Source organism: Balaenoptera ricei, chromosome 9, assembly GCF_028023285.1.
Source record: "Balaenoptera ricei isolate mBalRic1 chromosome 9, mBalRic1.hap2, whole genome shotgun sequence".
NCBI classification, from domain to species: domain Eukaryota; kingdom Metazoa; phylum Chordata; class Mammalia; order Artiodactyla; family Balaenopteridae; genus Balaenoptera; species Balaenoptera ricei.
The window spans coordinates 40,223,339-40,237,271 of record NC_082647.1 but is presented as its reverse complement, the minus strand read 5'-3'; the positions used below and the strand labels follow the sequence as shown (position 1 = coordinate 40,237,271).

The following is a 13,933-nucleotide window of genomic DNA, read 5'->3' as shown; positions in this document are numbered from 1 at the left end:
ATCGATTTAAAGATGTAAGATTATTTTATGTATAGTAGGAAGAAGAGGAATTACACTATGACACGATACTCAGTAATCACTTAGACATTTTATTTTGTATTTATTGAGTTATTTTAAACATGTATGTACATATATCTAATCATATAGCATTATTTGCATACATTAAAATAAAACATAAGCAAAATGAATTGATGGAGGCATTTCTAAAACTTCTAAACATTCTGAGATTGACTCTTAATATCTTTGAAATTCATAAGTCCATCTTCTGTTCTACCAGCATCATGATACAAACATTACTAAAAAGAATGGTCAACTGTTGGCTCAGGGCATTTATTTTTCCAGCCAGTGACTTATTTTTCCAGTTTGGGTGCTAGAAATAAAATAATTTTATCAGAAGGTATCAACAAAAGATTTTCAAATTATACCATGACTAACATTCTTTCTCCAAATTGGTCCCAAGATGATTTTTGATTCAACAGTTAAGTGACTGCAATTGTCTAGTCAAACTTTCATGAGTAACAACCATGTTTACTCAAGGACAATTGACAGACGTGTCACAACTGCCATGAGGCTGAGAGTGATTGAAAGATTTAGTAGTCAACCCAAATACAGAGATATTACAATATGGGGGAATTGTGCATTATTATTTGAAAAAAAGAATTAGGGAAGGACAGTAGTATGTGCTCAAGAAAAATGGTAAGCAGATAGTAGCTGCCATTTTCTATTGAGTGCTTTATTGTGGTCCTCTCTCACACCATGTGCTTGACACCTACTTCCATCTTTCAAATCTTGACCTTGTAGAAGTGTCTGAGTCTCCATTACTCTACCAGATCCCCTTGTAACGTAGTTCCTACTTGCCTAGAGCTCATCAAATACCCTTTAACTGAGGTTTTGTATCTGAAGTCCAGGGCTTTGCACAAAGTCCTTCAGTAAACGTCAGGTTCTATCCTTTGCCCCTATGCTGCTGAGACTCTCCCTGAATGCCTTGTCTCCAGGTCATAACCATCCCTAACCTGGTCTGCCCCAGCTTCCTTAACCCACTTTTAATGCCTATAGAGGTTTCTGAACTCCACCTAGAGATTCATTCTACTTCTATAATTATTTTGTAAACCATGGAATACTATATGAGAATATTAATGATGCATCTCTTTCTTTTTCTTTTTTTTTAACAGACATTTTGCCTTTACTGCTGCAAGATATTGGAAATCTGTTCAAGGTTTTGACCTTTTATGAATCTGGATTTTTCACTCCACAGTTAGCCGGAGGATTTAACATAAGGTGAAGATTATGTACAAAGGTTATTTTCCCCTTCTGCTTCATGAGCAGTAATATATAGTTAGTTATAATTTTACCAAAACTGGGAGATAAGTGTCTGTTGGTCCCTATGTCACTTCTACTCTTAATTCTACAGAGCACAATCAGTTATTTAAATTGACTTTCAAAGCCCTTGGTAATCTGGCTCCATATTAATTCTTCAACCCTATCTCCTTATGCTTTCTTCTAAAAACCTCTGCTCAAGTCAGCTTGATCTCATCACGGTCTTCTGAACACACCATGTGCATTCCCACCTTTACTCTTCAAACATCCCTGCAGCTAAAACAAATTTCATTCTCTCCTTTTTTTCTCAAGTGTTGCATCTTCTCCTGCTAATCAAGAACACACTCATATTTCCCTTCTTTCATTCATTCAATAAATATTCCTTGAACATATATTATTACCAGGCAAGTAAATAAGAAAAAAAAAAAAAGCCTCTGTCATATTGGAACAATAAAGGGTGTAGGAAATAATCAAATAATAAACCTAACTATAAAATATATTTTTAAATATTATGATTATGCTAAGGGAAATTTGAATTGGAATAAATTAACAGACTTTATCAATAACTGTCAATTCCAATCTATAGCATGTTCAAATATTGTGCATTGGATTGTTATTTTACTCATATGTATATAGCTTGCCTCCATAGTTACAGCATAGAATCAAAGAAACTGAATTAATTCATATCTGCAGTAGAATTATCAGTGCATTGAGAAATAAGAAAGAAATTCAAACTTTGCTCATTTCCCTCATAAGATGGCTTGCAATCACCTGGTATGTAAACATATTAAAGCCTCACAATAACACAAGTATCTGTTACCTATGCTGACTCTTGTGTTTCCCCTACCCTGTGCAGGGGAAGTGGGCATTCTTATGTTCTCCTTGAGGATAAGTAAGAGTAGAAATGAATTGGAGGGGAAGATGATGCTTGTCTCTTGCCAGAGAATTGGCCAGCAACTCAGTCTCAGGGAATAAAGGGGCAGAGAGTAGATTCCTATGTCCCCAGTGTTTTCCAGGGCCACTAATTGGACAAATCTTAATACTGCAACCACACAATAAGTAATAAGTATAAGATTGTGTACCACAATCTTAATACTGTAGCCACAGAGCCTGCTCAGAATATTTAAGCTGGAGTGAACAAATTCTATCAGGTAGTGATAATCTATTGCCCAGACTTAATGAACTATGAAATAAGCAGAATGGACCCTCACATCTATGTTGAAAAGCACTAATAAGCTATTACAGAATTGCACTGAATATTTAAATTAGAGTGTAGATTGTTTCACCTATTATTGTTAAAACCAAAGATGTTGATAACATTTTCCATAGATTTAATAAGTATCTAATGTCCTTGCTATTTGCTTAGTATTAACTGACAATTCTGTAGATACCAAACTTATAGCATAATATTTGTATAATTTTATAAAACATCAAAACTTCTCTCTCATGCTTATAGAAATAAAAATTTGGCAGTGAATTCAGCACATGAGATATTAAAATTTACCTTTCACTCTTGCATTTTAAATGACACCTGTAAATAGCTTAAATATCTGTAGGAATATTTCTACTTCTTTTCCCTTTGTCTACTGGTGTCTGCAGAGTTCCCATCTGGATTTGGAAATCTATAGTAGATAGTATTATGGCTCCACAGGACATTACATTGGGTTCCTTGGAACTGGAGGTAAATCATCTCTACAAAAGTTTCCTTCTTATAGTTGAAGAGCCCATACTGGTTTGTCTATAAACATTTGAAAATCTCAATTCTTCTCCCACTCTTTGAGGCCTAATCAGATGTTACTTTTGACAAATTACTTTTCCCCTCTTATTCATGAGGTCACCATTCCTTCCTTTTTATTTTTCAAGAGGCATTATATGTTCAACTTCAACAGATGTATTGCTTTAAAAATGCCTTATCATGAGTTATATTCATCTGTGAAAACAGATGTATGGACAAAATAACTCAAAGAAAAGTTTATACCAAAACTCATGTAATGGGTGTTGAATGGTTCCAGTCACCTGGAAAAAAAGATGTTAGATTTAGTAATCATTGAGAGTTGCTACTCAAATATCCTCTGTTTCTTTTTTCCCCTGTTGTTTTATTTTCTGCTATTTGCATCAACTTGGGCTTAGGGATTTGGGCCCTGGATTCCAGCCCATTTTTCCCATTGGAAGTTTTTCAGAAATCCTGTGGGTAAGAGAGCATCTGGTTTATGATATTTATAAGTGTCTGAGCTCCCTAATATGCCTAGTTACTGTGGAGACTAAAAGCAAATAGGAACCTGCACTGAAAACAAACTGACAAAGGCTGAACCGAAAAGACAGCTTAAGCATGGAAAGTGCATGGCATTATTCTGCAGTCCTTTCCAACTGAAGTTTAGAACAGGTCATGTTCAGTGTCCTTTCTTTGCAAAGAGGCCAACTTAAAAAATGACATTATTTATCAATACTGAAAATAGACATCAGATAACCCTTACAGCTTAGCGTAACGCACAATGAAAGCTTTCTGACGTTTGAATTGATTCATTCTGTATGAGAGATTATATATGCTTCTACTGCTGTTTGCTCATTGCTATTTTTAAATGTGACTTTTTTCTTCTGGATAAATATTGCATATATCTACCTCAGTTTACTCATTATTATAACAAAACAGGACCTCATACATTTAAACCACATTATTTGTAAGTTAAATCCACTTTTCATAGACAAGTGTTCCTTATCTGAAAAATGAAGGTGAAAAATGATGCTACTCTGTTTGCTACCCCACTTCCTTCTGTACCTTTGCCTTCCTGGCTTTACCACTTCCCTTTTAATTTTTATTATTTAAAAGAGATGCTGTTTTTTACTCTAATACTTGATGTCTAAGGACACTCCCGGCTTTAACAATACACAGAAATTTATCTGTTCACCATCTTTTCCAAAGGGTGCTACTATTTGATGCAAATGAATAAAATAAGGAACATTGTATTTTACTTAAAAATAATTTTCCAAAATTTAAACATTATCTTATACATAAAAATACATCTCTGATACAAACATATTATAATTCTTCACACATATGCTTTTTATCCTAATTACAAACTCATCTTTATTTAGAAATGTTGAAAAAGGATTTTGGTTGGAGAAGAGAGGATGGTGCTGGAAACAAGTACTAAAATAATAGAATTGGAAAGACCTGACATATGGGCTTTTTTAGGACTTAATTTCTCCATCTGTAAAATGTTTTCTTTGGGGATATTTTTTGGAGGAGCTGTGATACTGTGGAAAGAAGATGAAATAGAGATTCAGAAGACCTGGATGCCGCTCCTGGCTCCACCGTTTATTAACTGGATACACTTTCAGTTACTAACCACCCTGACAAGGTCCTTGTAAGGATCAACTATCTATGAAAGTACTTTATAAATTACAAAGTTCTATCTAAGTCTAATCTATCAATATTTATTGCCGTATCCCTAATTTGCAAAGTGGGCTTATTTATAGGAGATTCACAATGCACTGTTTTTAATTAAATATTTTTAAATTGCAAAATGATGGATGCTCCTTGGAAGAAGAGAAACAATGCAAGAATATGTAAAGACAAAATTGATAACTTTCCTGTAAACCCCTTTCTTAATTCTCAGACACAAGTGATATTAAAAGCACAGTATATAACGTTCCACAACTTTGTTCATGTTCACGTAAATGTATATTAATATAGTTAACTTTAGTTTTACATTTGATAATTATTCTTGTTTTTCCTTATTATTCTTCACTTATACATATTCTTGTGGCTTTGTATTTGTTTTTTCATTCTCTTTCTTTTTTACTTAAAAGTATGTCATGTTTGTGTACTTTGTGATCTCTGCACATGAAAGGTAGAAGATCTAACATTTTTAAAAATCACTTTATAATTTTATATGGTGAATGTACTGTAAGTTATTCAACTATTCCTTTATTGATGTCCATTCATGTTATTTCCAAGTTTTTGCCACTAGAAATTATTCTAAATAAGCTTCCTTCTATAGCAAGACCTTAATTTCTATTGGATAGATTCATACGGGTGGGTCAAAAATGTATATTTTTAACTACAAAAGATAATATCTGATCTCTTGCTGAATTTACATTCACACCAGTCATGAATGAAGAGGGCCAATTTTTAAAGTTTGGTTAATCTTATAGATTTTTAAAAAGTCATCATGAATACATCCATTTTATTTGACTATTAATTATGTTGTGCTTATTTTCATATGCTAGTCTACTATTTAGAATTATGCCTGTTTTTATTTTTAGCCAATTAGTGGGAAAATCTATTTTTTTATCTTTTACTTGTCCATTTGTAGAAAGTTAAAACTATGGTAATATCAATAACCTTTTGTTCAATATTATTGTATCTTTGAAGGCTCTTACAAGACTTAATAATTAGATAGTCTCTAATATAATACACAAAAGCTTAATTTCAGCCAATGAAATTCTCTAGCTCAATGCTGTCCAATAGGACTTTCTGTATGATGGAAATGTTCTATATCTATGCTGTCCAATATGGGATCCATGAGCCACATGGGACTGTTGAGCACTTGAAATGGAGTAATATGGCTGAGGAATTACAAACCTAATTTTATTTAATTTTAATTCATTTAAGTTTAAATTTAAATAGCCACATGTGGCTAGTGGCTCCTTTAATGGAGAGGGAAAGTCCAAAGTTCTTTCATGTGCTTAGAATTGATTCTCTGGGCAGGGGAGGGGGAGAGTGTGTTTTTTTAACTTAAGAGTTAAAATATACTGAAATGGTTATTTTTGCATAAATAACCATTCGTATGTGTTACTGAAGAACTGGTTAGAATGACTTACAATCAGTCAACTTGATCCATTTTGGCGTGTCAAGTCAATCAACTGTCTTGCAATCAGACTTAGCATTTAGATGCTCAACATTCAGAAATAGTAAATGATTCTGCTCAAGTGAAATTTAATTGGTCAACTATGAGGAAATGGCTCCATAATATTGAATGGCATGCTATTCTATTTTGCCAATATTCTGTTACTATATTAATGTTTTTACAAGGTATGCATTCTTAATTCAATAGTATATATTTTTATGTAATGTCTTATAACATCCTTCTTTTCTATTTTTTAGGAGAAAACATTTTCTTTTACCTAGGTTCTGCCTCATGTGACTTCAGTCAACACTGGAATTTTTTTAAAAGGTAAGTTTAATAAAAGTAAAGTATTCTACTATTCTCCCTGTATTTTGAATTTCCTATAATTAGCACCTGAAATGATTTTTCTCTCTCTCTCTGATTTGATATCAGATTGAGTCTCATCTAATCATGAGATTTCAAAGCAAATACTTTGAAGGAGGCTTTTTTTTTTTCCTGCTATTTTTTCTTGCAGAAAGAAAAGTCAAGAAAAGTTCTAGCTTCTAGCTGTTACTGGCACAAATCTGGGCTTATTAGAGCTATCCCAATTTGTAAACCTTACCAGTTTCATATGCAAATATTGATGGCTTGAGTAGCAGAAAATGTAATCCTATTATAGTCTCAAATTTATCTGAATTTTTAGAAATGCTGATTAGCCTTGTTAATCACCTGGCTTCTTTCTCAGATACTATTAGTATCTGTGGTGGTTTCACATCCTTTCATGTGAGAAAATATGATTTTGGCTACAGCTGCTTCCAAGGTTCTCTTCTGTCAGAGAAATATCACAGCATAGTCTCTTTTACTTCTCAGTTTGAGTTTTAGTAATAAAATATCTAGATAAATATTTTGTTACACATCCATTAAATTAAAAATTATCTATTTCACAAAATCACTTAAAAATTACTCTGTAATCTCAAGCAGTGGAAAAGGCTTTTCAGTTCAAATCTACCTGAATTTGAGTCTCAGTGATATCAAAACCCTACAACATAACATTAGACAGTACAACCAAAAATGTGAGTCTTGTTAAGCAGAAAGTTTAAATAAAACTAAAGTGTATCTGATAGTTTACAAGCATAAAATAAAAAGGACTGCTTTTGTTATTTCAACATGAGTAACTTAGAATGTCTTTTTTTTTTTTTATTTTTTTTATTTTTAAACATCTTTATTGAAGTATAATTGCCTTACAATAGTGTGTTAGCTTCTGCTTTATAACAAAGTGAATCAGTTATACATATACAATATGTTCCCATTTCTCTTCCCTCTTGCATCTCCCTCCCTCCCACCCTCCCCATCCCACCCCTCTAGGTGGTCACAAAGCACCGAGCTGATCTCCCTGTGCTATGCGGCTGCTTCCCACTAGCTATCTATTTTACATTTGGTAGTGTATATATGTCCATGACACTCTCTCACCCTGTCACATCTCACCCCACCCCCTCCCCATATCCTCAAGTCCATTCTCTAGTAGGTCTGTGTCTTTATTCCCGTCTTGCCACTAGGTTCTTCATGGCCTTTTTTTTTTTTTTTTTTCCTTAGATTCCGTATATATGTGTTAGCATACTGTATTTGTTTTTCTCTTTCTGACTTACTTCACTCTGTATGACAGACTCTAACTCCATCCACCTCATTACAAATACCTCCATTTCATTTCTTTTTATGGCTGAGTAATATTCCATTGTATATATGTGCCACATCTTCTTTATCCATTCATCTGTCGATGGACATTTAGGTTGCTTCCAGGTCCTGGCTATTGTAAATAGAGCTGCAATGAACATTGTGGTACATGACACTTTTTGACCTATGGTTTTCTCAGGGTATATGCCCAGTAGTGGGATTGCTGGGTCGTATGGTAGTTCTATTTGTAGTTTTTTAAGGAACCTCCATACTGTTCTCCATAGTGGCTGTATCAATTTACATTCCCACCAACAGTGCAAGAGTGTTCCCTTTCCTCCACACCCTCTCCAGCATTTATTGTTTCTAGATTTTTTGATGATGGCCACTCTGACCGGTGTGAGATGATATCTCATTGTAGTTTTGATTTGCATTTCTCTAATGATTAATGATGTTGAGCATTCTTTCATGTGTCTGTAGGCCATCTGTATATCTTCTTTGGAGAAATGTCTATTTAGGTCTTCTGCCCATTTTTGGATTGGGTTGTTCGTTTTTTTGTTATTGAGCTGCATGAGCTGCTTGTAAATCTTGGAGATTAATCCTTTGTCAGTTGCTTCATTTGCAAATATTTTCTCCCATTCTGAGGGTTGTCTTTTGGTCTTGTTTATGGTTTCCTTTGCTGTGCAAAAGCTTTTAAGTTTCATTAGGTCCCATTTGTTTATTTGTGTTCTTATTTCCATTTCTCTGGGAGCTGGGTCAAAAAGAATCTTGCTGTGATGTATGTCATAGAGTGTTCTGCCTATGTTTTCCTCTAAGAGTTTGATAGAGTCTGGCCTTACACTTAGGTCTTTAATCCATTTGGAGTTTATTTTTGTGCATGGTGTCAGGAAGTGTTCTAATTTCATACTTTTACATGTACCTGTCCAATTTTCCCAGCACCACTTATTGAAGAGGCTGTCTTTTCTCCACTGTATATGCTTGCCTCCTTTATCAAAGATAAGGTGACCATATGTGTGTGGGTTTATCTCTGGGCTTTCTATCCTGTTCCATTGATCTATATTTCTGTTTTTGTGCCAGTACCAAACTGTCTTGATTACTGAAGCTTTGTAGTATAGTCTGAAGTCAGGGAGCCTGATTCCCCCAGCTCCATTTTTCGTTCTCAAGATTGCTTTGGCTATTCGGGGTCTTTTGTGTTTCCATACAAATTGTGAAATTTTTTGTTCTAGTTCTGTGAAAAATGCTAGTGGTAGTTTGATAGGGATTGCATTGAATCTGTAGATTGCTTTGGGTAGTAGAGTCATTTTCACAATGTTGATTCTTCCAATCCAGGAACATGGTATATCTCTCCATCTATTTGTATCATCTTTAATTTCTTTCATCAGTGTCTTATAATTTTCTGCATACAGGTCTTTTGTCTCCTTAGGTAGGTTTATTCCTAGATATCTTATTCTTTTTGTTGCAATGGTAAACGGGAGTGTTTTCTTAATTTCACTTTCAGAGTTTTCGTCATTAGTGTATAGAAATGCAAGCGATTTCTGTGCATTAATTTTGTATCCTGCTACTTTACCAAATTCATTGATTAGCTCTAGGAGTTTTCTGGTAGCCTCTTTAGGATTCTCTATGTATAGTATCATGTCATCTGCAAATAGTGACAGCTTTACTTCTTCTTTTCCGATTTGGATTCCTTTTATTTCTTTCTCTTCTCTGATTGCTGTGGCTAACACTTCCAAAACTATGTTGAATAATAGTGGTGAGAGTGGGCAACCTTGTCTTGTTCCTGATCTTAGTGGAAATGGTTTCAGTTTTTCACCATTGAGGACAATGTTGGCTGTGGGTTTGTCATATATGGCCTTTATTATGTTGAGGAAAGTTCCCTCTATGCCTACTTTCTGCAGGGCTTTTATCATAAATGGGTGTTGAATTTTGTCGAAAGCTTTCTCTGCATCTATTGAGATGATCATATGGTTTTTCTCCTTCAATTTGTTAATATGGTGTATCACATTGATTGATTTGCGTATATTGAAGAATCCTTGCATTCCTGGGATAAACCCCACTTGATCATGGTGTATGATCCTTTTAATGTGCTGTTGGATTCTGTTTGCGAGTATTTTGTTGAGGATTTTTGCATCTATGTTCATCAGTGATATTGGCCTGTAGTTTTCTTTCTTTGTGACATCTTTGTCTGGTTTTGGTATCAGGGTGATGGTGGCCTCGTAGAATGAGTTTGGGAGTGTTCCTCCCTCTGCAATATTTTGGAAGAGTTTGAGAAGGATAGGTGTTAGCTCTTCTCTAAATGTTTGATAGAATTCACCTGTGAAGCCATCTGGTCCTGGGCTTTTGTTTGTTGGAAGGTTTTTAATCACAGTTTCAATTTCAGTGCTTGTGATTGGTCTGTTCATATTTTCTATTTCTTCCTGGTTCAGTCTCGGCAGTTTGTGCATTTCTAAGAATCTGTCCATTTCTTCCAGGTTGTCCATTTTATTGGCATAGAGTTGCTTGTAGTAATCTCTCATGATCTTTTGTATTTCTGCAGTGTCAGTGGTTATTTCTCCTTTTTCATTTCTAATTCTATTGATCTGAGTCTTCTCCCTTTTTCTCTTGATGAGTCTGGCTAATGGTTTATCAATTTTGTTTATCTTCTCAAAGAACCAGCTTTTAGTTTCATTGATTTTTGCTATTGTTTCCTTCATTTCTTTTTCATTTATTTCTGACCTGATCTTTATAATTTCTTTCCTTCTGCTGGCTTTGGGGTTTTTTTGTTCTTCTTTCTCTAGTTGCTTTAGGTGCAAGGTTAGGTTGTTTATTCGAGATGTTTCCTGTTTCTTGAGGTAGGCTTGTATTGCTATAAACTTCCCTCTTAGCACTGCTTTTGCTGCGTCCCATAGGTTTTGGGTCGTCGTATCTCCATTGTCATTTATTTCTAGGTATTTTTTGATTTCCCCTTTGATTTCTTCAGTAATCACTTCATTATTAAGTAATGTATTGTGTAGCCTCCATGTGTTTGTATTTTTTACAGATCTTTTCCTGTAATTGATATCTAGTCTCATAGCGTTGTGGTCGGAAAAGATACTTGATACGATTTCAATTTTCTTAAATTTACCAAGGTTTGATTTGTGACCCAAGATATGATCTATCCTGGAGAATGTTCCATGAGCACTTGAGAAAAATGTGTATTCTGTTGTTTTTGGGTGGAATGTCCTATAAATATCAATTAAGTCCATCTTGTTTAATGTATCATTTAAAGCTTGTGTTTCCTTATTTATTTTCATTTTGGATGATCTGTCCATTGGTGAAAGTGGGGTGTTAAAGTCCCCTACTATGATTGTGTTGCTGTCGATTTCCCCTTTTATGGCTGTTAGTACTTGCCTTATGTATTGAGGTGCTCCTATGTTGGGTGCATAAATATTTACAATTGTTATACCTTCCTCTTGGATCGATCCCTTGATCATTATATAGTGTCCTTCTTTGTCTCTTGTAATAGTCTTTATTTTAAAGTCTATTTTGTCTGATATGAGAATTGCTACTCCAGCTTTCTTTTGATTTCCATTTGCATGGAATATCTTTTTCCATCCCCTCACTTTCAGTCTGTATGTGTCTCTAGGTCTGAAGTGGGTCTCTTGTAGACAGCATATATATGGGTCTTGTTTTTGTATCCATTCAGCCAGCCTGTGTCTTTTGGTGGGAGCATTTAATCCATTTACATTCAAGGTAATTATCAATATGTATGTTCCTATTCCCATTTTCTTAAATGTTTTGGGTTTGTTATTGTAGGTGTTTTCCTTCTCTTGTGTTTCTTGCCTAGAGAAGTTCCTTTAGCATTTGTTGTAAAGCTGGTTTGGTAGTGCTGAACTCTCTCAGCTTTTGCTTGTCTGTAAAGGTTTTAATTTCTCCATCACATTTGAATGAGATCCTTGCTGGGTAGAGTAATCTTGGTTGTAGGTTCTTCTCCTTCATGACTTTAAGTATATCCTGCCACTCCCTTCTGGCTTGCAGAGTTTCTGCTGAAAGATCAGATGTTAACCTTATGGGGATTCCCTTGTGTGTTATTTGTTTTTTTTCCCTTGCTGCCTTTAATATGTTTTCCTTATATTTAATTTTTGACAGTTTGATTAATATGTGTCTTGGCGTGTTTCTCCTTGGGTTTATCCTGTATGGGACTCTCTGTGCTTCCAGGACTTGATTAACTATTTCCTTTCCCATATTAGGGAAGTTTTCAACTATAATCTCTTCAAATATTTTCTCAGTCCCTTTCTTTTTCTCTTCTTCTTCTGGGACCCCTATAATTCGAATGTTGGTGCGTTTAATGCTGTCCCAGAGGTCTCTGAGACTGTCCTCAGTTCTTTTCATTCTTTTTTCTTTATCCTGCTCTGCAGTAGTTATTTCCACCATTTTATCTTCCAGGTCACTTATCCTTTCTTCTGCCTCCGTTATTCTGCTATTGATCCCATCTAGAGTATTTTTAATTTCATTTATTGTGTTTTTCATCATTGCTTGATTCCTCTTTAGTTCTTCTACGTCCTTGTTAAATGCTTCTTGCATTTTGTCTATTCTATTTCCAAGATTTTGGATCATCCTTACTATCATTATTCTGAATTCTTTTTCAGGTAGACTACCTATTTCCTCTTCATTTGTTAAGTCTAGTGTGTTTTGACCCTGCTCCTTCATCTGCTGTGTGTTTTTCTGTCGTCTCATTTTGCTTATCTTACTGTGTTTGGGGTCTCCTTATCACAGGTTGCAGGTTTGTAGTTCCCGTTGTTTTTGGTATCTGTCCCCAGTGGCTAAGGTTGGTTCAGTGGGTTGTGTAGGCTTCCTGGTGGAGGGAACTAGTGCCTGAGCTCTGGTGGATGAGGCTGGATCTTGTCTTTCTGGTGGGCACGTCCACGTCTGGTGGTGTATTTTGGGGTGTCTGTGGCCTTATTATGATTTTAGGCAGCCTCTCTGCTAATGGATGAGGCTGTGTTCCTGTCTTGCTAGTTGTTTGGCATAGGGTGTTCAGCACTGTAGCTTGCTGGTCATTGAGTGATGCTGGGTCTTGATGTTGAGATGGAGATCTCTGAGAGATTTTTGCCATTTGGTATTACGTGGAGCTGGGAGGTCTCTTGTGGACCAGTGTCCTGAAGTTGGCTCTCCCACCTCCGAGGTACGGCCCTGATGCCTGGCTGAAGCACCAAGAGCCTTTCGTCCACACGGCTCAGAGTAAAAGGGAGAAAGAATAGAAAGAAAGAAAGAAAGAAAGAAAGGAAGGAAGGAAGGAGGAAGGAAGGAAGGAAGGAAGGAAAGAAAGAAAGAAAGAAAAAAAGAAAGAAAGGAAAGAAAGAAAGAAGCTATAATATAGTGAAGTAAAATAAAGCTATTGTAAAGCAAAGCTATACAGACAAAATTTCCCCTAGAAGCATATACATATACACTCACAAAAAAAAAAGGAAAAGGGGAAAAATTAATATATCCTGCTCCCAAAGTCCACCTCCTGAATTTGGGATGATTCGTTGTCTATTCAGGTATTCAACAGATGCAGGCACATCAAGTTGTTTGTGGAGTTTTAATCCGCTTCTTCTGAGGCTGCTGGGACAGATTTCCCCTCCTCTTCTCTGTTCGCACAGCTCCTGGGGATCAGCTTTGGATTTGGACCCGCCTCTGCGTGTAGGTCGCCTGAGGGCGTCTGTTCCCCGCCCAGACAGGACGGGGTTAAAGGAGCAGCTGCTTCGGGGACTCTGGCTCGCCCAAGCCGCGGGGAGGGAGGGGTACAGAGGAGGCGGGGCGAGCCTGCGGCATCAGAGGCCGGCGTGACGTTGCAGCAGCCTGAGGCGCGCAGTGCGTTCTCCCGGGGATGTTGTCCCTGGATCACGGGACCCTGGCAGTGGCGGGCTGCACGGGCTCCCGGGAGGGGCGGTGTGGAGAGTGATCTGTGCTCGCACACAGGCTTCTTGGAGGCGGCAGCAGCAGCCCCAGCGTCTCACGCCCGTCTCTGGGGTCCGCGCTGATAGCCGCGGCTCGCGCCAGTTTCTGGTGTTCGTTTAGGCGGCGCTCTGAATCCCCTCTCCTTGCGCGCCGCGAAACAAAGAGGCAAGAAAAAGTCTCTTGCCTCTTCGGCAGCTGCAGACTTTTTCCCGGTCTCCCTC

At 36.5% G+C, this 13,933-nt stretch overlaps 1 long non-coding RNA gene across 1 annotated transcript in view; it reads left to right on the top strand.

Annotated features, from left to right (window-relative positions):
• The first annotated feature begins 1,179 nt into the window (after positions 1-1,179).
• LOC132371450 (uncharacterized) overlaps positions 1,180-13,933 on the top strand; it is a 46,751-nt gene continuing 33,997 nt past the window's right edge. The window contains exons 1-2 of the long non-coding RNA XR_009504846.1: positions 1,180-1,278; positions 6,425-6,494. This is a non-coding gene — a long non-coding RNA (uncharacterized LOC132371450). The remainder of the gene's footprint in view (positions 1,279-6,424; positions 6,495-13,933) is intronic.